The sequence below is a fragment of the Serinus canaria genome, chromosome 3 (genome assembly GCF_022539315.1).
Source record: "Serinus canaria isolate serCan28SL12 chromosome 3, serCan2020, whole genome shotgun sequence".
NCBI lineage: Eukaryota > Metazoa > Chordata > Aves > Passeriformes > Fringillidae > Serinus > Serinus canaria.
This window is the reverse complement of record NC_066316.1, coordinates 69,233,175-69,258,352: the sequence shown is the minus strand read 5'-3', so window position 1 is coordinate 69,258,352 and position 25,178 is coordinate 69,233,175. Positions and strand designations below refer to the sequence as shown.

General features: G+C 43.3%; 2 protein-coding genes across 5 annotated transcripts in view; one reads left to right on the top strand and one right to left on the bottom strand.

The window, feature by feature from the left end:
- Positions 1-25,178, bottom strand: part of SEC63 (SEC63 homolog, protein translocation regulator) — a 564,354-nt gene that overhangs the window by 350,474 nt on the left and 188,702 nt on the right. The gene's annotated exons all lie outside the window — the stretch shown is intronic.
- The window catches only part of SOBP (sine oculis binding protein homolog), a 111,553-nt gene that overhangs the window by 68,914 nt on the left and 17,461 nt on the right, over positions 1-25,178 (top strand). The window lies entirely within an intron of this gene.

The window sequence follows — 25,178 nt, the reverse complement described above, 5'->3', positions numbered from 1 at the left end:
CTGAATGAAGGGCTCAGCGGCGCTTGCTTTATGTGCACGTTCCTGTTGGGTGCTGTGTAAGTGCACTGAAAAAAAGCAGCACTCAGACCATGTTTGCAGCCCTGGGGAGAGAGAGCTCTGACACCCAGCTCCAGCTGACCCTCCCTGCCTGCTGGCACAGGTAGGCACCACGGGGCACTGGGTGCCCTGGCGTGTGTGCCGCGATCAGCATCCCGCTGGGATAGCACGGGACCAAACACAGAGCTGCAGCCTGCCAGCCACCCTGCCACATGCTGTCCCCAGGAAATTATAGTCCCTGGGCCTGTCTGCACACATCTATTTACTGATTTAGAACAAATGCAGCCACTGTCTTCCCCGGCACACAGACTGTGTCCTTCTTGGCCCTGCTTTTTAATGATATGTTTTTCTATCCCACAATGGAAGCAAAGCCATTCCTCACATTATGGCAGCATGGACTGGACCTGGGAGGTTTTCTGGGCTGCAAGAGACTTTCTGGGGGGTCCTGAGAGATTTCCTTGGTCTTTCAGGCCTTTTGTTACCCTTCCCCTGTTCTGCACTACCAGGCTACTTAAAGTATTAAGCTTTTATTTCTTAACCCACACCATGCTTAGGACTCCACACCTCTGATCCAAAGCCTAGTGAAATCAATAGGATCCCTCTTGTTCACTTTAGGTGGGTTCTGAATGACACCTTATGTTCTGTAAAAAAAAAAAAAAAAAAAAAAGACTGCTTTGAGACATCTTCCTCCTGTCTGACCAAAAACCTCAGCAGGCCAGCTAACAGCTAATTTGAAGTGTAGAAAACATGATCTTTATTAGTAATATCTAAGCCAAAGGCTGACATCAGCGGCCTGTCTGTTGTAGGAACTAATAGAAAACAAAGCCCAAAGTCTGAGGTAGCAGATTTTCTGCTGTAAATAAGACCCAAACCTCCCTCCTTTTGCACCCAGGGTTAGTGAGTGAGTGACCAGGACTTACAGCACTAAGGAGGGAGAGGGATTCCCCACAGCTCCCACAGAGGTGGGCAGGGGCGCTCCAGTCATCTTGGGAGTGTCAAGGAGAGCCAGTGCCCAGCAACACACAAAATGAAAGGTATAAAAGTCACAGGAGCATCAGGAAAGGGAACAAGGAAGGGAAGAAAAGGATAAAATCTCCCCCATTGACCAGGGGGAGATTCTCCCCAAGCAGGCTGGTACCTCCAGGAGCTCTACATAATCCCCACTTTTTCAATCCAGTGAACCAAATTAAGGAGGATGATTCAAATTAAGGAGGGTGATTCAGGGCCCTAAAGAGATGGACTAAAAGGTGTGACAGTGAGAGGGGTGGGCAGCATGGGAAGAGGGGCAATGGCAATGGGACAGATTTGGGAAACACTATTGCTACAGGCAGTGAGTATTTAGCCTTTTGGAGCCAAGAGTGAGCCATACCCCTTTCCCACTCCACCCACTTACATATAGGAAGCAACTTTGCCCCAGTGCCTCTAATTTAGCATTTGCCTTCATTCTAATACAGGAGCATTATTTTAGGATGTGGCATTTGACACTTTGTGAGCACAAGCCTGCCTTTCCTCAAAAGGAGGCATGTTTTTAATTTTTGACACCACTCTTATTATTATTTCGAAAGAGAAGCAAAATGCATTTGTTAAAAAGGAAAACAATTAAAATCCCATTACAGCTCCAAATCTGTCATCTTCTTTCCCAGGACAAGCATTAAAATTTTCATTAATAATCTGCACTTGCTGATGACCTCTGAATAATTTCTCTAACCTTAATTTATCCTTACTGCAATACTGTGTGGTATTGCAGTCTTACTCTTTACTTTCCTTATTTGATATGTTTACTGAAGTTATAATTTTCATATTAAACGTGTTGTCATTAAAAATTGTTTTTTCTTTAATATTAAAAAAAATATTTTTTTACCACAAATTTAAACATGTAAAAAGTTAAGAAATTACTAGATGAAAATACATTTGTTTATTAGCAGACTGCTTCTTAATAATGATTTCAATAAATTTTGAAGTCAAAAATCTTGGAAAAAATTGTCAGCCATTTCTCCACCCAAACCTCTATAAGAAAGAAAACCATTTGGGAATTGTGGCTTAGCTTTAGGAAACTGGCATTCATAACCTGTGTCAGGCTCAGCATCACCAGTCAGGCAGAGGAGGGGATTGTCCTGCTCTGCTCTGCACTGGGGCAGCCTCACCTTGAGTGCTGGGGGCAGTTTTGGGTGCCACAATATAAGAAAGGCATTAAACTATCAGAGTGTCCAAAGGAGGCCAACAGAGATGGTGAAGGGCCTTGAGGGGAAGCTGTATGAGGAACAGCTGAGGTCACTTGGTCTGTTCAGCCTGGAGGAGACTGAGAGGAGGCCTCATTGCAGTCTTCAACATCCTCATGAGGGGAAGAGGAACAGCAGACACTGATCTCTTCTCTATGGTGCCCAGTGACAGGGCCTGAGGGAATAGCCTGAAGTTGTGCCAGGGGAGGGTTAGGTTGGATATTAGGAAAAGTTTCTTCCCCCAGAGTGTGGTTGGGCACTGGAACAGGCTCCCCAGGGAAGTGATCACAGCACCAAGCCTGAGAGACTTCAAGAACCATTTGGACAGCACTCTCAGGCACAGGGTGTGTTTTTTAGAGTGGTCCTGTGCAGCACCTGAGTTGGACTTGATTCCTGGTGGGGCTCTGCCAACTAATCTTATTCTGTGATTCTGTGAAATAAAATTCAGTCAGTTTTTATAGAATGTTAAAGAATAAAGATATATCTTGTTTTAAAATAAGTGAAGTGTGAGAAATTAAAATTCACTGGACTTCCTTCCATATAAATTGGAAATAAAATTTCCCAAGTCATCACCCAAAGCTATAAATATTTCTTCTTGGGGTGTGTGCAGGAGATGCAGATGGCTCAGTAGGGACTGTGGGATACCTTGGCAGCTACCTGGGAACCATCCCTTGCAACACATCCCTTGCACCACATCTCTTTGGTATCCAGGGGCTCAGGTCCTTTTCCCCTCTGACCCCGGCTCTCAGTCATGCAAGGTGTTAATTAGAATGGGTTTTATTGGGTCTGAACAGGTGCCTACATTAACAAGTGTCACTCTTTGTAGTGGTGCATTTGGCTTACATCTCATCTTGCTCATGTGTTGTCCTCCCCACTGAAAAGTGTTTGAAGGCTTTGATCCCTTGTAGAGGCAACATGCAGCATAAGAGAGTAGGGTTTTGAAAATCAGAAGACTGTACTCTTTATTTTTCAAAGTTAAGATCCAGCTAGTGGGAAGGAGGGTTGAGAAGAGCTTGGCCACCATTCAGGTAGACTGCAGGGAGGTTTGGGGCTGCTCTGGGTCATTGTCTGACTCCATCTCATTGGGAATCCCTGGGGCTGTGCAGAGCTTCCAGGAATGACATCCCAAGAAGGAAGATTAGTGCTACACAGTTGTTTGGGGAAGATCTGAATGCTGGGAGCACATATCTCACAGCTCACTGTCTATGGCAGACACTTTTTTTACATCTCAGCAGTGACGTGTATTATATTGCTTTTGGGATGGGAAGAAAAACCCAAAATATAAATCCTGCATTTTATTATAGAAGTTAATACCAACAATTACATAAAATCTAATGAATTTCAGTTCTCACTTAATTGCTTCTGAGTAGTTCACTTAACTTATTATAAAGAAGCAAGGACATATTCATTTAACAAGCAGCAGCAGCCTTGGCCTAGCATCTGCCTACATTCTCTTTTCAATTAATCAATTATAGTCCAATGGTGTGTAATTACACATTAAAAAAGTTATTGGATATCACAGCATGGCTGTCCCAGGGGGCTCATGAATACACTAATATAACACACCTGTAATGACCTGTTCTCATATCTGCAAATTGCTCCCATTTCTCTCTCTCTCTCTTGTTGCTAAATGAAGATGAAAGCAATTACCATTAACTTTTTGAGTCACATCTAGTCAATGAGAGAGAAAAAAAGATCCCTACCAGCATTCATAATAAATCTGTCTGTTGGTACTCAGAATTTTAACTGTGCTAGGCATCAGGCTGCAAGGCAGTAAATGTGCATCAGGATTGTAAAGGGTTGTGGGGATCCCAGGTTCGTTCTGAGCACATGCAGCACCTCTAGACAAGAAAAACAGGCAAGCAGGAAGGTCTCATCAGATCACTTCCAGGCATAATTTTCCTGTCTTGGTTGGAATCAAACTGAACTCTAGAACTGATCCCTATGCAGTGGCTCCTAAGTCTTTGCATAGCAACTAAGCCGTGTTGCTGTTGTGTTGGGTTTTTTTCCGAATATGAGAAAGAACAAAATTTACTATGTAATGGCAGAAAGGCTTTGGTTGTGTGAGAGGATACAGACACCAGTGTTCTCTTATTAATGCATAACAAATGAAACCAAGGAGAGACTCTTAATCTGCATAATGGAGTCTGACAGATTCTAAATTGGTGATTCAGTCAACTAAAGGGTCCAAAAATGCTCTGTGGAAGTGAGTTTTTGATGGCTCCATAAGTCAAAAGGGGGATGGTATCTATCAGCATTTTTATAAATGTTGTCTTGCACAGTGTGATTTTGACGTGCTGTTGTTTCTCACCCTGGGAAGAAGTGTCTGTTTCCCTACAAGAAGTTTTCTTGTTCTTGCTTTCATTTGCAGGCTGGGGTCTTTCAGGTCGATGTACATGCAGATAAAAGCACATCAGTATTTTGAGCACAGCTTTTTGCTTGCATTAATCTGAAATATTCCTATGCTGTACACCTTTCTCCAGTCTAGCCCTAACAAGTTCAGTGAAATCTTCATTACGCCTGAGGTTGCTTCCCTGTTTGAAAACCATGCACATCCCCATGTGCCTGATGTCTTTCAGGATAACAGGATAATCCTGTGGGATTCAGGTGATCAGATGTTATTCTCAGCTGCATTCACAGTATGGTGATGGGTGTTTCAGTCTGAGCTTCAGCTAGGTCAACATTTTGCTCTGGTTTTCACCAGTGCCACATTTCTTCCCAGATCCACAACACCCTTTGGTATAGGACATGGTTCCATTCACATGCCTGGCTGGGGCATCTCAGTATTTGGCATCCAGGCTGGAGTCTCTTTCTAGGTCCTGTGGTTAATAGAGGAAGGCAAGCATTTGTAGAGTGGAAATTAGGTGTTGATTTAGGATTGGTTAAGCCAATGTTTAGATGTACCTGTATCTGCTCATTTGCTAGATAAATACCTTCCATAGGACATTTTAGGTACTGCAGTCATTGGCTGATCTGCATATTCCTGCGTGTGTCCAACATCAGTCTTGCACATAGAGCCATTCAGAGGCATTGCTTGTATGCTTGGAAGTTAGGTATCTGCTAACTTTATGTTTAGATGTCTAGTCTCCAGCTTTGAAATGGGGATGCTGTTATTTAATTGGCTTTGCATGCCATTTGAATTAGAGATTAAAATGTTAGAAGTGCAAAATGATATCTCTTATTTAATGTTGTGTTATACTCCAAATAGTGAACAACTGCATTCTTGGTGTCTGAAAAGTTCTTTTGTTATGAATTATTATCTGACACAGGAGTAAACAGGTTCCAAGATTTACTTACAGGTATTTAAAAACAACTTGACTGCCCAGATATCTGAAGTAAGCAGAGCTGTGTATGGATCCCAAAAAGTGATCAAAGTGTGCATGTGCACAATGTTCTCAAATTCTGCTCAATGCACAGCTTTGTTTATGCTTGGACCAAAATTAAATTTTGTGGGTGGTTTTTTTCTTTTTGTTTGTTTGTTTGTTTTGATTTTGTTTTTTTTTTAACCAGTGCCTGAATAATCAGCTAAAAATGTTTCAAACAGAGAAAGGAACACAGTTATAGTCTAGAGCTTTAATATACAATACAATATTCAATTGTACAAGCCGGTTAAATATTCAACCTAAAGTACCTGTCAGTTGCCTCTCCAGCTATATATTTTCTGTGTGTCTGATGGGGAGGAGGGTAGTATTTCACTCAGTTTTAAAAATTTGGTTTTAGCTCTATTCTCCACAAGAAGCTTTGACTCTTTGCATGTCACTTTCCTAATTGAGCGATAAGCTCTATATTGTACTAATACACTTTATTATGAGGAATAAACATACTTCTTCTAGACAGGCAGAGGAATAATTGACCACCTGTGGCCTGTCCCAAATGAACATTACTGCACATGACACTGAAATTAATGCCTCCTTAGTCAACATGCGAAAGCAATCATTTTCTGTGAGTTTTTTAGTGGTTGAGGAAGGTAACACATCCCAATACATTTCTGCTTCATAACAACATAAATTCCTGGCTGCCAAGGGTAGAAGCACTTGGTGTTCACCTGGCTACTGCCCCCCTCTCTCTCTGTGTCTTAGGCATTCAAACAGCAGCTTCATTTGTTCAGAACTTTAAGCAAAGGACCAGGTTTTGGCCCAAGCTAGGGATGCCTTTTCATCATTCTGGCAATAGACAGAAGCCTCAAAAGTTGGTGCATATGAAATGCACTTAGGTGGCTCCTTTCAGCTGCCAGAGTGGTATAAAGGAGTCGCAAGGTAGATGAGACTCTGTCCCAAACATAGGATTATGTAGTGCTGGAAGATAGGGACATTGTGCTGGTGTATCATTTTACCAAGCCATCAGGGCCAAAGGATGCTGGAAACTGAAATATTAAAGAGCCAAGAGATCGACTCTTTAGATAGAAATGGTAAATGCTTCTCTTATCCATTATTTTTCACTTTGTATTAATAGATCTCTGGAATGGTATTTCATGTAAAATCACTGGATCCTTCAGGATCCAGTCTCTTGCTTAAACTGGAAGCATCTAGTACCATGAGCAAAGCAAGCAGGTGAGATTCTCAGGTGTGCTTGCTCCTGCAGCCTACAGGGCTTTTCCCAGAGCATGTGCCCAGAGAGGAATGGGAACCTCAGCAGGGACAGGCACACCCTTACAGGCACAGGGCTTGCACAGGGCCAGGAAAACATGTTCAGTTTTATCTTATGCATATCCTATTTCTTCCTTTCCGAGAGATTGCAGGGGACTGTGTTGAGCAAGCGCTGCTCTCCCCAGTGGCTATGCTTGCTGTATTGCCACAGGGCTCTGGCAATTGCCACTGCACTCTGTTCCTTCTTTGTCACCACATCATGCACATTTAATGAGGGGTTATAGCTCCTGTGCTTGCGCAGTCCAGCAGTCCAGCTTTAGTTCCCTTTTTCCTCCAGCACAAACAAGGGCTGAAACTCTCCCCAGCAGAAAGGCATGGCCAAGGACCAGATGAGTGCAAGCTGTCCAAAGTTCAAATGATATTAGCTCAAGACCACTGTGGTCAGTGAAAGGAAAGGCTGCTGTTGTGCTCCTTGCATAAATGGAGATAATCATCTGTATTCGTTATCAAAATCCTTCTGCTGGGATCTTGCTGAAATCTCAGTTGCCCTAAGTCACCACACAGCTGCAGTGACCCCTGTCTGATGGCTTTTCTCTCCAATTCCACCCTGGTGAGATGTATTCCTTTGGTATCTCTGAACTGCTGATGGGAGCTGAGGCAGGGGCTAGGAGGACCACAGCAGCCTGCTTGGGAGAGCTGCAGTACTTTGCTCATGTATTTGGAAAGCTTGTCTCCATGGAATTTGCTATGATCCTACTACTCTTTACCTCCATTTCAGCTGTGTCAGTTTGAGTTTTGGGAGAAGCTCCTGTGTAGAGGAGTTTGGCCCAATTTTTCCCCTGTGTTGTTAGAAAAACCTGCTGGAAACAAATCTGATTAACCCAGCAGAGAAAATAATTCAGCTGTAAAAAGTTGAGGATTGCCACTAGGGCAGGTTGTGTGCAGAAGGCAAAATGGCTTTTTGAAGGTTTTTGGACTAATAGGAGCTGCAGTTCATGGTCTTTGCTGGCTGGTTTTGGTTCCTAGGTGCCCAGCTAGCAAAATGGTGCATGGTATGGGGAACACTTTTTTTATTTTCAGACTGGCAGAGTGACAGCACATCGATATCATGGTGCACTGACACAGCAGGAGGTGCCACATTCCTGATGTGCAATGCCCTGGTCCTGGACCAAAATCCATGAAGGCAGATACTCACAGCAGAGGTGAGGTGCTGTGGGCATGGGGTTCCTGTGGGCATGAACCCCCCTGCTTTTAGGGTTCAACAACTGCAAAGAAGGCAAATCAAATATAGCCTGGACCTTGTTGAACCTTCAGGAACTCCATGTAGCTCTATCTTAAAAGAAGGGTTTAGAGAGTGCCTGGATTGTGGCTCTTGGAGGAAACTAGTAGTGCTCAGACTTCACATTTTATGTTTTCTCACTACTGTTTATTTCCTGGGTGGGATTTGCTCCTTTTCATAGCTGTTAAGATAGTGCCCAAATAAGTTCTGGGAGGAGCCTGAGTTAAGGCAGATCACCCTGAATTTGAGACAGGTGCTTCATCTAAGTAAAAATACAGTGTAAACCTAGAAATGAAAAGGTTCTGTTAGTTCCTCCAGACAGTGCTTTGATTCTAAAGCGCATCTGTATCGTGCTGTAGGCTGGCACAGGGGGAAGAGAAAATCGCTCACTTTTCTGTAAATGGAGAAGCAGTGATTATCATGATCTAGTCTGAGAGAAACCACTCTGCAGTCTCTGTAGTTTGTGCTGCCTTTTAGACCACCTCACTCCTCAGTGAAGGCATTTCAGTGGGGGAATTTTGAAGCTGTGCCTTGGTGTCCCTCGCCTGTAAGCATGGCAGAGAAGGAGAAAAACTGTGAGGAGATGAGAGAGAAAAAGGCACAACCTTTTGGTGAGGTCAGGGAAGTGATTTCAGGTGTTTGTGACATCACATGAACCTTGTGTGGTTAGCTTCTTCCTAAGTGTGATGTACCCTGGAGGATGGAGGAAATGGTAACAGGTAGAGATGTGGAGGAAGGAGTGAGAACTACCTGCAGATGTGGCATCTAAATAAATCCAAAGACAACACAACTATTTTTAGCAGAAGTGCAAACAGTGATAGATGCCACGGGGCTGCTGTCACTAAAATTTGTCTATAAGCAACATATTCATATTTAAACAAGTCAGCTTTGCACATTGAAATGAGCAAACACTGTCTCTGTGCTTGTTTGTTTGTTGTGCAGAAGCCATCAGCTTTCACTCCTTATCCCTCACCATGGTGGTGATGCAGAGCCATGATGATGGATCATCTGTCTAGCTTATCTGCAAGGCCACAAAACACTTATATCTTTTATGGCATGATAGGCTGTTCTCATGCAGCAGTGGAAAATAGAAATTTGGGGCTGCCCTTGCAGAAGTACCATCTCCTGCACAGCACTGCCATTTTGGTAAGCTCACTTGGCACAGTTTGTACAGCTAAATACATCCACTGTGAGACCTGACACTGGGATGCACATGAATAAAATCCCACAAAAACAGGAGAGGAGCAAGCATCAGAGAAGCTTTTGAACGCAGGGGGCAAACCAGCAAGGATGGAGCTCCTGCAGTTTCTCTCCTGCATAGAGGGGGCCTCTGTCACCTCTGGTATAAGGCCTCCAGCTCACACCAACATTATACTTGGCCAATTATCCTATTTAGGTATCTCATATATATTTAGGTCTTGAAAAAGGTCAACCACAGAGCATGTCTGGGCAGGGGCTTTTGAAGCTGTAGAGCTGGAAGCTTTTCTTCTAGCATTGTTAGAAAATAATTGCTTGTGAATGTCCAGGGATTTGAATTTACATGTTGGAGCTCTGAAAAGGAGGGCAGGAAGGTTTAAAACATTATTGAAACAGCTCCTGCTGCTGTTACACTCGCTGCAGATGCTGAGCAGGGAGCAGGTGGAGCTCGTCGGTGGGCACGGCTGCAGCCCCTCCCCTGCCTGGGTACCCTTGCCCTGGGTTTCTGTCTCCTGGGCAGCTCCTCTTGTGACTGTCTCCAGCACAAACAGCTCCTCTGCCTAAGGTTCATGCAAGCTGGTACATTTTTATTGAAAGGGAAGTGAGGCAGGGATTGTCCCTGTCAGCTGAGCTGTTTTCACCGAAGTATACCTGCTATTTTTCTATTTAAAATTATTTTGACCTTTGATTTTGGTTTCCTGCTACTTGCAATTCTTTTCTTAGGCTTCTCTTCCTCCACTGAATATCTCTCTTCCTCCATTACTTTATTTTGTTTCTTTCAATTTAACTATCTTCCTCAGTTCCATGATAAATCATGTAACTTTTTTTTAAGCCCCTGCTCATTCCCATAGTCTTTGGTTTGTAAGTGCTGTTAGCTGTAGAAAGTCCCCATCCCTAAATGTTGTAAGACCCAGATGTTGCTAAATGTGATCTTTGCTATCTAAAAGCCTGTCAGTTACCTGCCACTGCTCACAGCTTGATTTCTCAGAATTACCAAGCCCTGAGTTCTTTGTAAGGAAGATTGCCCCAGTGCATGGTATTAGATCAGTCCTTAATGAGATGCCTGTTCTTTCCTCAGCTCTGTTCCAGATATTCCCCGTGACCCCAGCCAAGTCACTTTATCTCTCTTTGTCTCTGCTTCCATTCATAAAATGAACATAATTGCACTTCTGAAGCTCACGTGGAATTGTGGCCATGAATTCCTCCTGCTTGCTTTGCCTTTACCTCATCCCTTTTGTCTGCACAATTGTCAGAGGGGATAAAACGCCCCCGAATCAGGGTTAGCCATGGTTAGCACAAAGCTCCGAGCAGCTGGCCCGGCCACTCGCCATATCCCAATAGCACTGACAGCAGAGAGCCAGATTTGTTACTGCACTCTTGTGTGCTTTGAGGAGCTTCCTCTGCTCTCTCTGAATAGTGAAAAGAGATGTTTCCAAGGCAGGGTGCTCAGGAGGGCACAGTGGTTGTTGCAGGACAAAGGGATAAAATGGCTCCCTTTGAGGGATTGCTCCACAGGATCCTTAGCAGAAAACGTGGGGCCTTAGAAGAACCAGAAGGAGAGGGAGGGAGGCAAGGTGTACTCTCCATTTGTAAAACCCATCTCTGGTTTTCCTCCCCCCTGTCCAGCCTCTTTCTCTTACCCTCCCCACTGTAGTTCTGTGATAACAATAAAATAAAGGAATGCAAGGTAAAGGCATCCTAACAGCACTTTCTCTCATACACCTGCCTCTGAATTCTAATATAATTTAATTATTGTGATGTTGCAAATGGAGGTGCCCACACACAAATTCAATATGGAATGCCAATTGAACACACACCACACTGGCAATTCCCGTCACTGGCAAGGTGTGTATTTTGGATTTGTCATCTGATTTATTGCCATTTACTTCACATGCCTCAGTGAGCATCATCCGAGTCAGGAGTAGAGAACCAGCCCTCTGTCTGCAAAGCTTTCTCTTAAATCTACACTTCACAAGATAGCAGCAAGTGACATAAAACATCTGTTTTTAAAATACAACTGGGAGTGTAGTTTTGAAGCAGTCTCTCTATCTCAGGCAAGGAACACAAGGTAGGTATGAGTTTTGGTAGACAAATGCATATCTCCAAAAGAAAGCAGTGAAAACAATACAATTCAAATACGTAACATATGTCAAAAGACCTTCAATGAGAACCCAAACTAGGCAGGGAAGAAAACCCAGTCTGCAAAAGTTTGAATATGTTGTCCAAGGCAACTAATAAGATCTGCAAGCTTGGGCTTCAGTAGCTGGGGGCATACCTGCCTACCATGTAATAAGTGGGGGGGAGTGGGGGTGGGGTGTTTCAATTTTTTGTTGCTTCCTAGTATTGCATTTTTCAGCTCTAGTCAGTCAGCCTTACATTTTGAGGTGAGCAGCACAGTGCCAGGGAGGCATCCTGCCTTGCTGTGCAGTCTGGACACATTTATAATGTTTTCCTACTCTCCCAACCTGTAAAGTCCTTCTTTGAATACTGTGCACTGCTCACCATGCAAGCAGCTCATTATCCCAGGCATTTCAAGACTAATTTATAGGACATTTGGCTAATTTGCATAAGCCATCCAGTACACAGAACATGTCTCCACAATAAAGTAATATGCCAAATTCAGGATTTATGTGAAAACATGAATATGGGGGGATGGGACAGGAAGGGACACACACAACAACATTTTAAGAAGCTGTTGTTAGCACCAGTCTTTAAATGAATACCCCTGACAAAAAGTCACAGAATCCTGCCTCTCCACCTACTGTATGTGAAGCTCCCATATAATTTTCTGCTTTGAATCTTGCTCATCTTTTTATTAAGATGGGTTTTGATCCTTAAAACAGCATTGAAATATGAATACTTGGCGCTGTTGGCTTTGTCTGAAAACGAAACAAAATCCTCCAAACCGAATCCAAATCGAGGGCTGCACATTCAGCTATCGCTGCGAGGATCCTCGCACATCCACTGCTCTGATTATTACCTTGACACTGGAAACAGGAGGACTTGTAATCCTTAAAACAGCTGACATCTGAAGCCCTGATTCTTCCTGTGCTTTGAGTTAGTCACTCCTTGATCTCTGTGCCTGGCATGCAAGCCTGGCTTTCACTGAAACCTGACCTCGTGGTCCCTTCTTCTGCAGCCCTGTTTGTCTTCTGCCATTCAGAAATGTGCAGCTTCTGTCCTCAGGACTCTGAATTAGAGCTGCACAGGTCAAAGGAGCAAACAGGAGACTTGTCATTATTTGATCCAACACCTGCCCTTGATTTAGGTGTCCTTGCACTGGTTTTTTATTTTTTAATAACAATAACTAAGTAAGAAGGTTGCAAGGTACTTTTTAAGCAAACCTTTCCTCTCCAAGGTGACACGGGCTTTCCGTGATCTCTAATGCATGACTGCTTCACCTACAGTACAGATGTTTTTGCTGCCTTCCTTGCAAAGCCAGCCTGGGATTTGAAAGTCAAGTTGGATTCTTTCTTCTCTCCCTAATATGTCTTCTGCCATTATGAGGCCTCTAAAGAGCACATTAAGTCCATATTTAGCCCTGTGCAATCTAATTAACTTACAGAATAACTGTGCAGGTGTAACAGAGATCTCAGTTTGATGGCAGCTTTGCTCCACTTATTATAATTGAAGGAAGTGTTTGGCCAGCAGCATTTCTATTAGTAGTAATGCTATTTGAAAAGGAAATGACTTTGTTTTGGGCTGAATTTGTAGGAATACCAGTTAGAATTGCATAAGTGAATGCATATATATCTGTTTACTTGCAAACAGAGGCTAATGGAGCTGGAAATCACACATGTAATAAACATGTAATCCTGATGCCATTGCTACAAATTCATTTCCCACAGCAGAGCTATGGTTTCAAGCACCTATTTCAGTGCTATTGTTTTGGAGGTTTCAACAGTGTTGGTTATTCATTTTGGTGCATCACATGTAGTTCAGTTAGATGAAACCTGCTGGGTGTTTAATGTCTGGTTCAGCTTGAACTACAAGCAAATAGAAGGAAATAATATTGAGGAAGACAAGGATTTTGGATAAAGATTTTTTTCCCTATAAGAGCCTGTTACTCTGTTATACATATTATTCTAAGCTTTGAGATCAGTATTTTTTAATCAGACTTTTTTTTACTACAGGTTACATGGAACTGGCAGCATTGTCTTGAACATAATGATTATGTTCAATAGGAAAAAAAAAAGCAGTTTTTCATTTCACTGTCTTCAATTGGTTTTTACTATTCTAAGATGTAAGAAGCACATTTTTATCCTCTGGGGATTTACAGTTGCTCTTAGTGTTTTGATTACTTGTGAATAATTTGATAAAAAACCCCAGTGGTGTACAGCATCTAGGTTGGATTTGGCTTTTGACTGATCCCTAATAGCTGAAGCTACTGTGTACAACAGAAACATTTGTAATGCTGTCAGACAGGAACAATCTCTCTTCTGCAACTTGACTCAAATTTGTTATGTGTATAGCTCCGTGAAGTTCACTAGATGTAAATACAGATTAATTATTTAAAAAGTAATAGGAATGAATGAGCTTCCAAACATGTAGTGTTTAATTATTTAAAACCTGTAATGGAATTTCAGCCCTCGTGCATACCTCAGATCTCTCGCTGTGCTTGGACAAGTGCCTGAGGTTAACTGGCATGTCCCCACCTCTTAGTCACATCCCCTCCTATAGCACAGGGTGACAAATGTGCCTGGTACGTGTGAAGAACAGCCAATATTCTCAGTCATGTCTAATGGTAAATACGCTGTACTTAACTCCATCTTCCTTTCCCCCCTACCGTGGAGCATCCTGCCATAAGCCGCTCCATATACCATCCCATATAACAGCATGTGTGCGAGTGCGCAGTTGTAATGAGCCACAGAGAGCCAAATCCTAAAGTCAGAGTGTGAGCAAAGCCCTGCTTGATTTCTGATCCCAAAGGGTGGAAAGAGCCCCACAGGGATGCTGCACTTTGGTTGTTTGATGGTGGTGGATCAAGGCACTGGCCCTGTGTGAATGACTGTACTGGATGTCGTACACACCTGTGAGAGGACCTGATTCCCATTTCAAAACCCTCCTGCTCCAAGCAGGTTAGGCAGATCTGGGGAAGCCTTCTCCCAGTGGTAAAAGGAGAATCAAAGATACATACTGGAAATAAAGAACACAGAAGTCTTCCAGCTGTAGAGACTTGCTTGGTCTCCATTCACTGTGACAATGGATGGACACAGTTCTGCTGGGACCAGTTCAGAGCCTTAGTTAGGTTCCTGCTGTGATCCTCCCGAGATGCCTATGTCTATTCACAGTCCTGAGATGGGCAATCAAAGTTAATGTCTAAAATTGTGCTATTTGCATTATTTCATTGGCGGCCTTTCTCCGTGTCCAAAGTTACTCGGCAGTTTTGTCTTTGCAGAGAATGACTAATGCCAACTATTGCCGTAGCTATGTAACCCTCCTTCTCCTACTGCTCCAAGTCATTGGATGAGGAGCACTTGACCCAGGATGGGTGTTAAAATAAATGTAGAGGAAGTCTCTTTAAAGAAAACACTTGAGTTGCATTGAACAAATGCACAGTTAGGAGTCTTTGTGTGTGGTGGCTGCAGATCTTCATTTGCCAGCCAGGTCTCAGCAGGTCTGATGAATATTTCGAGTGGTGCTCTACCCTGTGAAATTGTTGTCAGAAGGAGTTTTGTGGGAAGACCTAGGAGAGGAAAAAGGCTGGAGAAAGACAGACTGGGTCTTCTTTGAGGAAGAATCTAAAGAGCAAAGCATTCTTTAGAGCTTTGCAGGGTGATGGTTTAAATATGTTGATTTCTTTTGTCCGGGTGTGCTGCTTCCACATAGCTGCTTTGTCATGCATGTCATGCAAGGAGAAAATCATCTGCATGGTCTTGTAAGTATGAAAGGCTTTGGCATGATGCATTTACATAATAGAATCTGTGCAGTGGCAGTGTGCATCGTGCACCCAGGCAAGGAAGGAGTGCCATCTACAGTAACACAATGCATTGCTAAAGGGTCCTCTGTGATTGTGTTCTCTACTGAGCAGTGCATCTGATGCCTTCTGCTGTAATGTACCCTCCTTGGTGAGAAATTAATCCTTTGTGCCAAATTCAACTCTCAGTTACATGGTTCAGATTGAAAATCAACACTAGCTTCAGTGGAGTTATCCCAGATGGATCCCAGGATTGCTAAGAATAGATTTGATGTATGTAAATAGCTTAGTGTTAGGTACGTTCTAGTGCTAAACACTTTCCAAAGAGAGGGATAAGTAAGACCTTTTCACTGGAATAGGAAAGATAATTTTTTCACTTCCATGCCTTCCTTAGAAAGAAAGAGGTGTCAATCAGCAAGGAAGAAGACACATTTTGTATTTCTTGAGAACCAGCAAATGTTTCGGGCCTGAGAAGAGCATCACAGTGGGCAAGCAGGGTGTCTGAAGGGCCGGCCCTCCCTTCCTCAGGTGTTGCACATAAGTTAAGCTGATTGCTGCCCATCACCCTCACAGCTGTTGGCTCCTGTCAAAGGAAGCCTGGCTTCTCTGCAGGAATGTTCTTAGTAAAACAAGAGAGGCATTAGCAGAAGAAGACGACGACAAGGAAGTTTTCACACACATTAGTTCACCATATGTTTGGCTCTAGGCTGCAGTTCAAACCTTTGTAACTCCTCATTTATTATTTTCAAGGTTAAAATCTTGAAAAACTGTGGTTTCAGATAGTTAGGGACCATAATATTCATGGCAAATCCTACCTACCAGAAACAGATAATCTTTTTCTCCTCTCCTCTCCCTCTCCCTCTCCCTCTCCCTCTCCCTCTCCCTCTCCCTCTCCTTTTCCCTGTTTGAGGGATGCACAGACTGTTACAATCCCCCTCTCTTCTATTCCCTGGCCATTATTTCATCCTTCCTTGCTCCGTATGGGAGTGACCAAGAGTAATACCAACAGTTGCTCAGACTCAGCCTCTCTCCGCTGGTGATTTAGTGCTAATTAGGAGGGGGAAGGGGAGCTGGGTCTGTACCAATGGGCTCTGGGTTTCAGCCAGGATCAGTGCCTTGCAGCAAGAGAAAGTAGAGGACTCAGAATGTTTCCTCTGTGTGCGGCAGAGCAATTTCCCTTACTTGGCTTCGTCTTCTCCAGCCCCCAACTCCAGAGGAAATGGGAAAATGAATTCCACTCTCTGTGCCCAATCTGCAAGAGATGTGACATGTCTCAGTCCTGGGCTGAAACTGATGTGACACATGTTTCCCTGATCCAGGCAGGTTTTGGATCTGGCCCAGGGCTGTTCTAATCAAATGTGGTTTCCAGAGAGAGAGGGCTGCTTTTCAAACTGAACGTACTCCGGGACCCAGGGTGGTGTGTACCATTACCAGCAGTTCTCAAAGTGTGAATCACACACATTCAAATCTCAAACAGCTTTGACTCCCTTCAGAGTTCTGTAGCCTAAACCCAGCAACACCTCTCCTGGGAAGTTTTGTGGGTTTTTTTTCATCCATTTTTACTAAAATGGATGAAAAAAATGGTCAAGTCAATCTTTCCCTAATCAAGTCAATCTTTTCCTGACATTATTTTTTCAAGTTAGTGGCTGATGCAGTCCCTCTAGGATTTTCATTTTGGAAAAGGTGGGGAAACATGCTGGGAATCTGTGTCAGGTAGACTGTGAGACCCAGCCAGTTCAGCTGCAGACTGTGCCACAATTACGTATATGTTACAGCACCTCCTACAGCATAGTGGGTCCTGGTTTGTGAAAATTATGGCATGAGAAAGATTACCATGTAATAATAAAAATTGAAGATCTCTGAGTTATGTAGATGGGGGGAAACCAAATGCATACACACACACACACACACACATATATGTATATATATTTCAAATCACCCAGAGACTTGAATTCTGTAAGTTTCTTGCCTGTACAGGCGTGAATCAGAAGAAACAGCCCACCAGTCTGAGAGAGTTATGCCACTGTAAAATGGCAATAGGTGAGAGGGAGAAATTTGACTTAGAACCCTTCATTACAAATAAGGGGTAATAAATAAAGATTTCCCAAGGTTTCAGATTGCACTTCTGCTTCCTATTCTATGGACTAATGAAATTTAAAATCTGGGTTACAGTACTATTCTCTAGACCCAGTAATATTACACTGAACTCTGAGTGATTTAATGACTGTTCAGTGGTGATTTTGGTTTCAGGTGAAGTGGTATTGGCCCCCAGCAATGCCTTAGGCTAAAAGCATTATATGTTAGCAAAAAACATTAACCTGTTCCTCAAACCTCCTCATTATTACATTTATAGTTCTGTCAACCAATCTATGAGCAACTGGAGTAATAACAGGGGGGTTTATTGTTATTTTTATATTCTCTTGAATATAAAAAAGAAAATATACTGGGAAAAATACATATAAGATATTACTAGATATAAATTCTAGCCAGATGGGTAATTTTCCACCTCACAATGTCTGCCGTATTATCAGAATAAAGTTTTGATTAGAAAACAAGATGAGTGAACATGTTTATTCAGATGCTGAATAAAAATGTGAATTAATTCGAGGAGTAAATCTTCATCTGGCTTCTGAAGTCATCTGCAGACTTGGTTGCATGAGATTCCTAAGGGTGCAGATTTTTCATTTGGAAAGATTTTGGTCAATACTGATGGAGCCTAGGAAAGTACCCTTTTCATTTTTACCCTTAAGCTTTTTTTTACTTTACCGCATCTTTATTTCTCAAAATAATTTGATAGAAGACTTTGCAGTCTCAGTTGATCCCTTTCTTTTCCCAGTTGCTGGGGCTGGATGCAGGGAATGCTGCAGTGCCTAGTGCATACAGGCTCTCTTTCTCACTGCACTTGTTGGCAGCTGCTCTGCAGAAGAAACCTTCTGTGGTTGTCCAGTTCTCCAAAGGAGCAGCCCCTGTGTAGGAGCGAGGAGCTCCTGGCATGACAGAAGTGCTGGCCCTGTTGTCAGCCTGGGCACTGGTGGGACTCTGCAGCTTGGCAATCCCAAGGATGGAGAGGCTGCTCTGCTGCCTCCTGTAGCTGAACGTGTGGGAATGTAGATTATACATAAAGTTCTCCAAAGTCATGGAGGTGAATGTCCTCCTGAGGAAAGAAATGCATTTCCACTCTCTGAGGAAGAGGAAGGAGGGTATTTCCTAGTTCAACCTTTCCCTGCTGCCCCAAAGAGACAACAGGGCCTGGACACTCTGAGGAAGTATTTCTAAGCCCCAGAAATGCTTTTCCAGATGTTAGCTCTAATTTCTTTCTTATGACTTCCTGAATATTCAAAGCCAACATTTCTTGTCCTGCTCTCAAGGTGTTTGCAATGCTTCTCCATGCTGATACCTTGCACAGCTTTAGTGACAGCAGTTTGATGAAGTTCATTTTTATCATCTTTAGGAAGAAGTGAAGCTCCTGCTGGGGCACTAACAGCTTAAGGATGATAGAGGAAAACCTCCTGTTGTGGGAAGGCACAGGCTGTAGTTCACCAAGACCCCACCTTCACCTACTTGATGCAGTTCTTGTTTCTGGCTGCTGAGTTGTTTTCTACCATCATCTCAGGAGCAGAGGAATTTGGGAATGCACATCATGAGAAGTGCTGGCCTGGAAATCAAGTGTTGGACATCAAGGAGATCAATGCCTACCTAATCCCAATTAAACTTCTTGACTGACCAGCAGATGTTTGCACCACTGCTCTGCCAAGCTGGCTTCTCATGCTGCCACCCAAGAACTTAGGGCCATGGGCAGCATGGTGGAGACACTCAGTTGATTCCACAGATCCCTCAAGTAATGCTCACAAGGAAGAGGGCTACAGACACAGTTGCATGGTCTCCTGTCAGACTAGATTAAGTCTGGAAGAGGAACTGTTTCTGGGCCATTCTGTGTGATGAGGCTTGATGAGAGCTCAGGATCTGAGTGTAGGACTTGATGGCCTGAACTGTGATTTGCTCTGTCCCACAGACTCTTGCATGCTCAAAGGCCAATGAACTTGGTGTGGGATGAGGTTTCTGAGGCATGGGAAACGCATGGTATGCCCTTTTGGAAAGGGCATTCAGACTGAGGAGTTCTTTAGATGTTTCTGAAATGTGTGAGACAGACTGTCTGGCCTAGTGAGGGCATTTAGCCCCCAGCTCTCTCTCCTGTTCTTACCCTCCATTTATCTTATGTATCACATTCATTTTATTTAGGACTTTTGTCACTGTTGCAGTGGTGGACTTAGCCAATACTGAAACAGCCACACAAACATGCCCTTTAATCTGCTCTTGTATAGTACCCCTGTAAAAACCTTGCATTAAATATTTCAGATTTAAATGCTGCTATTGTCCCATTCTGTGTTATTTTAGCCAGGAACGTTTCTGGGGAGAACTTCCCTCTTGGCAAGCCCCACCTCACAGTACAGTCATTTTCCCTGAAGTTTCGCCCATCATATTTTGGGCTTCACCAGTGCTTTTAGATCCAAAGCTCCTTCTGTGGTTTCAAAGCCTCAGACTGAAGGTGAAAACACAGAGCTCAGCTGCTTATATACAAAATCAAATATGTAGCCACTCTGATGAAATAAGACCCAACCTGGATTTCCATCGGCCATTAGCATAACTCACATTCATTCTTCTTGACTGGGAACATTAAAAAGCCCCCCAACACAAAGGAACCCAAGGGCTTTGAAAAGCCCTATGTTTTAAATACCACAGATGACAACTGCAATGATTCAAAAAATGGGATCAATTTATCATTAGCCATTAATTACCAAATAACTCTATTTTCTCCTTATGCTTCATGTAGCTTAGACTTTTGCATAATTAGGATGAAAAATGGAGACAGAGTGAGTCTTGCATTTAAATGACATAAAATCAGTATTCACTCAGAAAACTGGTAAAGATTTTTGAAAGGACAAGATGTTCAGGAGAGTAACATCAGGGAAAGAAAAAACAATCAGGCAGGCAAGCTTTGCTATCTTTTTAACAGAGAGAAACTTGTCACAGGACAGTTTTAAGTTGTAGGCAACTGCAGTGTTCTGTTTTGTCAACTGTTTTTGCACAAAGCTCCAAACATTGTAAAAATCTGTTTTCCTTCACACCTAGCATCGCTATGAGCTATATTGTAACCACATTCACAGTGTGTTAGAGCCTGCCTCGGGGTTCCTTCGCAGCAGGTTTCAGCTGGAATGATTCTTTTTGTTTTTTATAATAATCACTCCATTCAAATGGAACAATCAGTATAAAAAAATTATCACAAGCCATCTTGGATAGAAAAATCTTGCCACAATAAACATGCTGAATGTTTTACAATAAGACATCAGAAATGGTGATCGAGGCTGGATAACTGCTTAGATCCACACTTAGGAATATGCCTGTTACAGTATTGTTTGACATTTGGTAGTGAAAGAGCATCAATTCCCAGTCATGACAGCTGGGACTTAGTCATAGTTGTCTTCAAAGCAGACACTGTGAACTGCCCTCCCCCTTCGGGGACAGTCTGCATGCCTGCCAGGGACCCCCAGACAGAGCCCCCAGCCCCATGGGCCAGCACACAGCGGCTGCAGTGCTGGGCAGGCAGACCCTGCACGCCCTGCCCAGGCCCTGGCTGTGCCCCAGGCTACCTGGTCCGTGTCAGGAGGAAGCCTGAGCGTGGGTGTTTTGGAGGAGGATCAAGCAGAGAAATGTGGGACACGCTGGTAAGCGACAGCAGCTTCTGGCAAGGCTGCACCCACTCTATCTTTTGGCGCTGGGTGCTGGCAGCTGAATACCTTTTATGATAACTCAATTAGCTGTGAAAAAAGCACAACAGCATTAGGATATTGTGCTGATTATTGCTTACCTCTCCAAGGAATTTGCCATTTTCCATCATCTCTGGGTGGAACACATTATCCCCCTCTTCCTCACTCTGACCCCATTCTTCTGAGCGTGGTCGTGTCCTTCTGCAGATCTTCACCTGCCCACCCTCTCAACTGGCATGGCAGTGTGCCTGCCTTGTTCTTCTTCATATTTGTCTTTTTCTGAGCCAGGAAATGCTAAAGGGGAACTTTAATACCTTGGAACAATCTTTGTGTCAAACAAATCGGTGTGTGTGCTAACAACTGAGCAGTGCCCTTAGAGCCTGGTGGGGGCTTTGGCTCCTGAGGGGCTGTTCTGCAGCAGGTTATCCTCAGAAGGTGAGCAGAAGAGGAGGTGAAGATTGATACAGACCCAAACTGATGTTTACAGGAAGTCTTAGTCTGACCCAGAGCTCCTCTGGGAAGCTCCAGAGCTTCTCTTTGTTCACAAGTGTTGGATACATTGACACTTGAGGTACAGCTCTTGCCCTGAAGTTTTTCTGTTCTTAATCAGGCAACAGACTGCAGAAACAGGGCCATTTGCAGAATTAGCATTGCAGGTGGGATCTATGAGGGGATCACCTTTTAGGCGACCTACTCTGAAGAGAAGCTTTGTTGATGGATAAATGGAGAAAAGAAGGGAGGCTGCAGATAGCCACATTGCCCAATAAGCTTGGGGAGCTGTCAAGGACAGCAGAGAAAGGTTTCACGCTCCTTTAGGGACAGTTAGGTACATAGTCCTGCAGGACACACAGACCTAGGTTTCTTTCCTTCTGATTGACTGAATTTCCTCCTGGTGTTCTGCTGGGAGTGCTCACAGCCTTGCGAGGGGTCCTGGGTCTCAGGGTGCCTCGGTGTCTGTGCTGCGGCGGCTGCTGGGTGTTCTGCAAAGGGTGTGACTGAGCTGTGTGCCTGAACACTAGCTGTGACTCATTTGGCTTGTATGCTAGAAACCTCTGTATGTGTGCTTCTAGCCACTTCCTAATTTCTAAATGTTTGCTGTGTCCAATGTTTGGCAGACTTCAAAAATCTTGAGCCCTTGCGGAAAAAGATATGGCTGGTGTGTCAGGCTCTCACTGGGCTGCAAGGCAGGAGGGGAGAGGCATTGTGTCCTCACCTTGTGGCTTTTGGGGTGGGGTGGGAGCCTCTGCCTCCATGCCTGACACATCCTGGCTGGGTGGCAGTACTGGAAACTTCAGGTATCTTCCCAGACCCTTCCAGGACCAGTCTGGGCTAAAAGGAAAGGCAACCAGGGCCAGAAGAGGATATAGGAAATGTGCAGTGGTGTTCCTGAAGTCAGAACATATGCTTGAATGTATATAAAGAGACAGCACTTGGATACCACAGTGAGAAAAGGAAATAGGAACTACTCAGCAAAGTAGAATACATGGATTTTATGCCAAGAAGCGAATCTTTGATAATCTTCAGCATCTGTTCAGCGTCTTTGATAAAAGCCTGGTCCTCAGATGTGATTCAGCCCTCACTTGTGCAAGGCATACCCCAGTGGCATTGTCCTGAACAAGGGGAGGAGCTTTGTCAGTCACCCTCTGGTTCTGGAGAAGCGGAAAATGGCACGTCTTTGCCCTAGTGACCATTTCTGTCCTCTTGCTAAGCTTTGCCATAGAGCTGAGAGTTGTCCAAAGCATTGTGTGAGAGGCACAGGGTCTCTTTCATCACTGCAGGGTTTTTTCCATTGCTACTTGTTCCTGGTTTCTCCAGGGCTGATGTACCCTGCTGATGTACCCTGAAATACCTCTGCACACAGGTTTTGCCAAATGTATTTCTTGATGAAGTAGTGTCTGATACTAGATTATTCTTCAAAAGTTGGTGGTGGACTGCACCAATGTGTGAACTTTGTGCCTGCATTTGACAGGCAATTGATTTAAGTGTTAATTACCTGGTGCCTCAAGTCCAGGCCCTTTCAGGCACAGCAGGATGCTGTGTTGTGCCTACGAGGCAGCCTCATAGCCATGTCTGGACTCCACTTTGGGTGTTTCTATCAAAATAAAGATATGGATGCCAACAGGAATGGCTTTATTCCCGCTCTTTGTGCTAGAGACGTCTGAGCGTTACGGGATCCCTCAGTCCTGGCTTCCTCAGTGTTCCCATATCGGGCACGAGTTGTGTTTCTGCTGATGCAGTGTCTTCTGAGTTGTCTCCTGGTGTAGCTTGCTGTGTGCTTCACAGGAAAGCAGATAAATGATACCCAGTCATTGAGCTTATAAGTAGCATGCTGGCAACCCGCCACCAAAATATAAATACATTAAATGTACTGAAGGAATGTTCATTCTGTTGTTTAGCCTTGGATATGCCCCAGTTAGGTAAATTTAATCTTCTTGAGGGTTGTTGCGTTGCAGCTGAATGAGATAGGCCATTATCTTAATACTGATCTTTCTGTCATTCAGGATTCATGTTCTGGCATTCATGGTGTGAAGTGTGCTTCTCCCAGAGCAGTCCTAGAAGTGTTTTCCAAGGGAGATGAAGGTGCATAGGAGATCTGTTAGCACCTTGCAAGTTTTCACCCTCTGTCTTGGAAATGTTCATGCTCCTCCTCAGTGACACCACTGCTGCTCCAACCTCCTGTTGGTAGAAATGTACAAAATGGTGGCTGTGCCTATGTTTGTTAGGAAATGTCTGTAACTCAGTCTCACAGCATTTATTTTTTTTCCTGGGTATTTCTCCTGCAGCTCCTTCCAAAACCCCTGTCTGTGCCTCTGCTGCTGTTGAGGTTGGGAGCAAAGCTCTTGATGACTCCAGGGTGAGCAGGGCCAGGGCTAAGCAACAGACCCAAAGCCAATGGATTGTATTAAAGAGGAGCTTCATTGTTTTCCTCTGGTGCTGGGTCAGGCCCTCCAAATGTGATCCTACAGCATTAATGCTTGTGACTAATCCCACTGAAACCTAGGGAGCTCCTCTCATGTGTAAGCACTACCAAATCCAATGGGCAGTGTCAATAATAAGCACTCTGCAGCAGTTTATTAGCTCTTCTCTTGGTTGGACAATGAGAGGAAGGGATGAGGCTGGAAAAGGGAAGGAAAGGGAATACATGAGCAGAGAAATTCTGAGCTGGTTGTGAAGACCAGTGATGTTCTGTACAGAATGCTAGTGCTTAAAAAGATAAGACATCAGCTGTGTGTTCTACAGATAAGAAAATGTTATTTTATTGAATGGAGAGATATAAATGTTTTACCTATCGCATCTGAACTAATCAGAGCAGGCTTTTAGAAGAAATCTGTAATTACTCTGAGCACATCATTAGTTAGATGTAAAATGAATGATATTGCTGCATTTTATCACCTTTAGTGATATAGCCATTTGTATCATAAATTCATTGACCTCATCTTAAATGATCAATTCTGTAAGACAGACTTGATTCATTAATTCTTAAGTGATATTTTTTTTCTCCTCTACTAATTTCCTCATGGTTGTAGAGACTGTTTTTCTGCCTTTTAGTATGGTATCGTGAGGTGTCATATTACCTGCATATTACCTGCATATGAGTCCCACATTTTTATACTTTTTATATTAACTAAGGAGCACAGACTGATTGCTTATGTAAATAAAAAGAATGAAAGAAAAAAAAAAAAAAGAAAATTATGAAATACATGAGTGTAGAAGATGGACATTTTTCACTGATGTTGTAGCTTCAACACTTTGAGATATTGCATGAAATCAATGAGATAATTATTGAATATTTTGTCTATGCAGGGTATTCAGAAGATTTGCTGCCTTTAATTTCTCTGGCTTTAATTAATTTTATTTAGTGGTAAAATATACGGAAGGGTCTGTGATCAATATGTGACTAAGGCAGAGTTTCTTGTTCCTCACCAAATTATTGAAAACTGGAGAAATCTGTAGAGAATTTGTAAGCAGGATTTCTAAATATTTTACCAAGGAAGAGAAAATATTTGTTTAGCCAGGAGAGACACAGGAGCCCACTGGAGATAAACAAATCAATACAGCAATAATACAGTGGAGTGTTTCAGTGAATTTTTCAAATGCTAACTAATAAAACTAAATTATTAGAAAAGATGCCACAATTTTTTGCGGGGCTGTATTTCT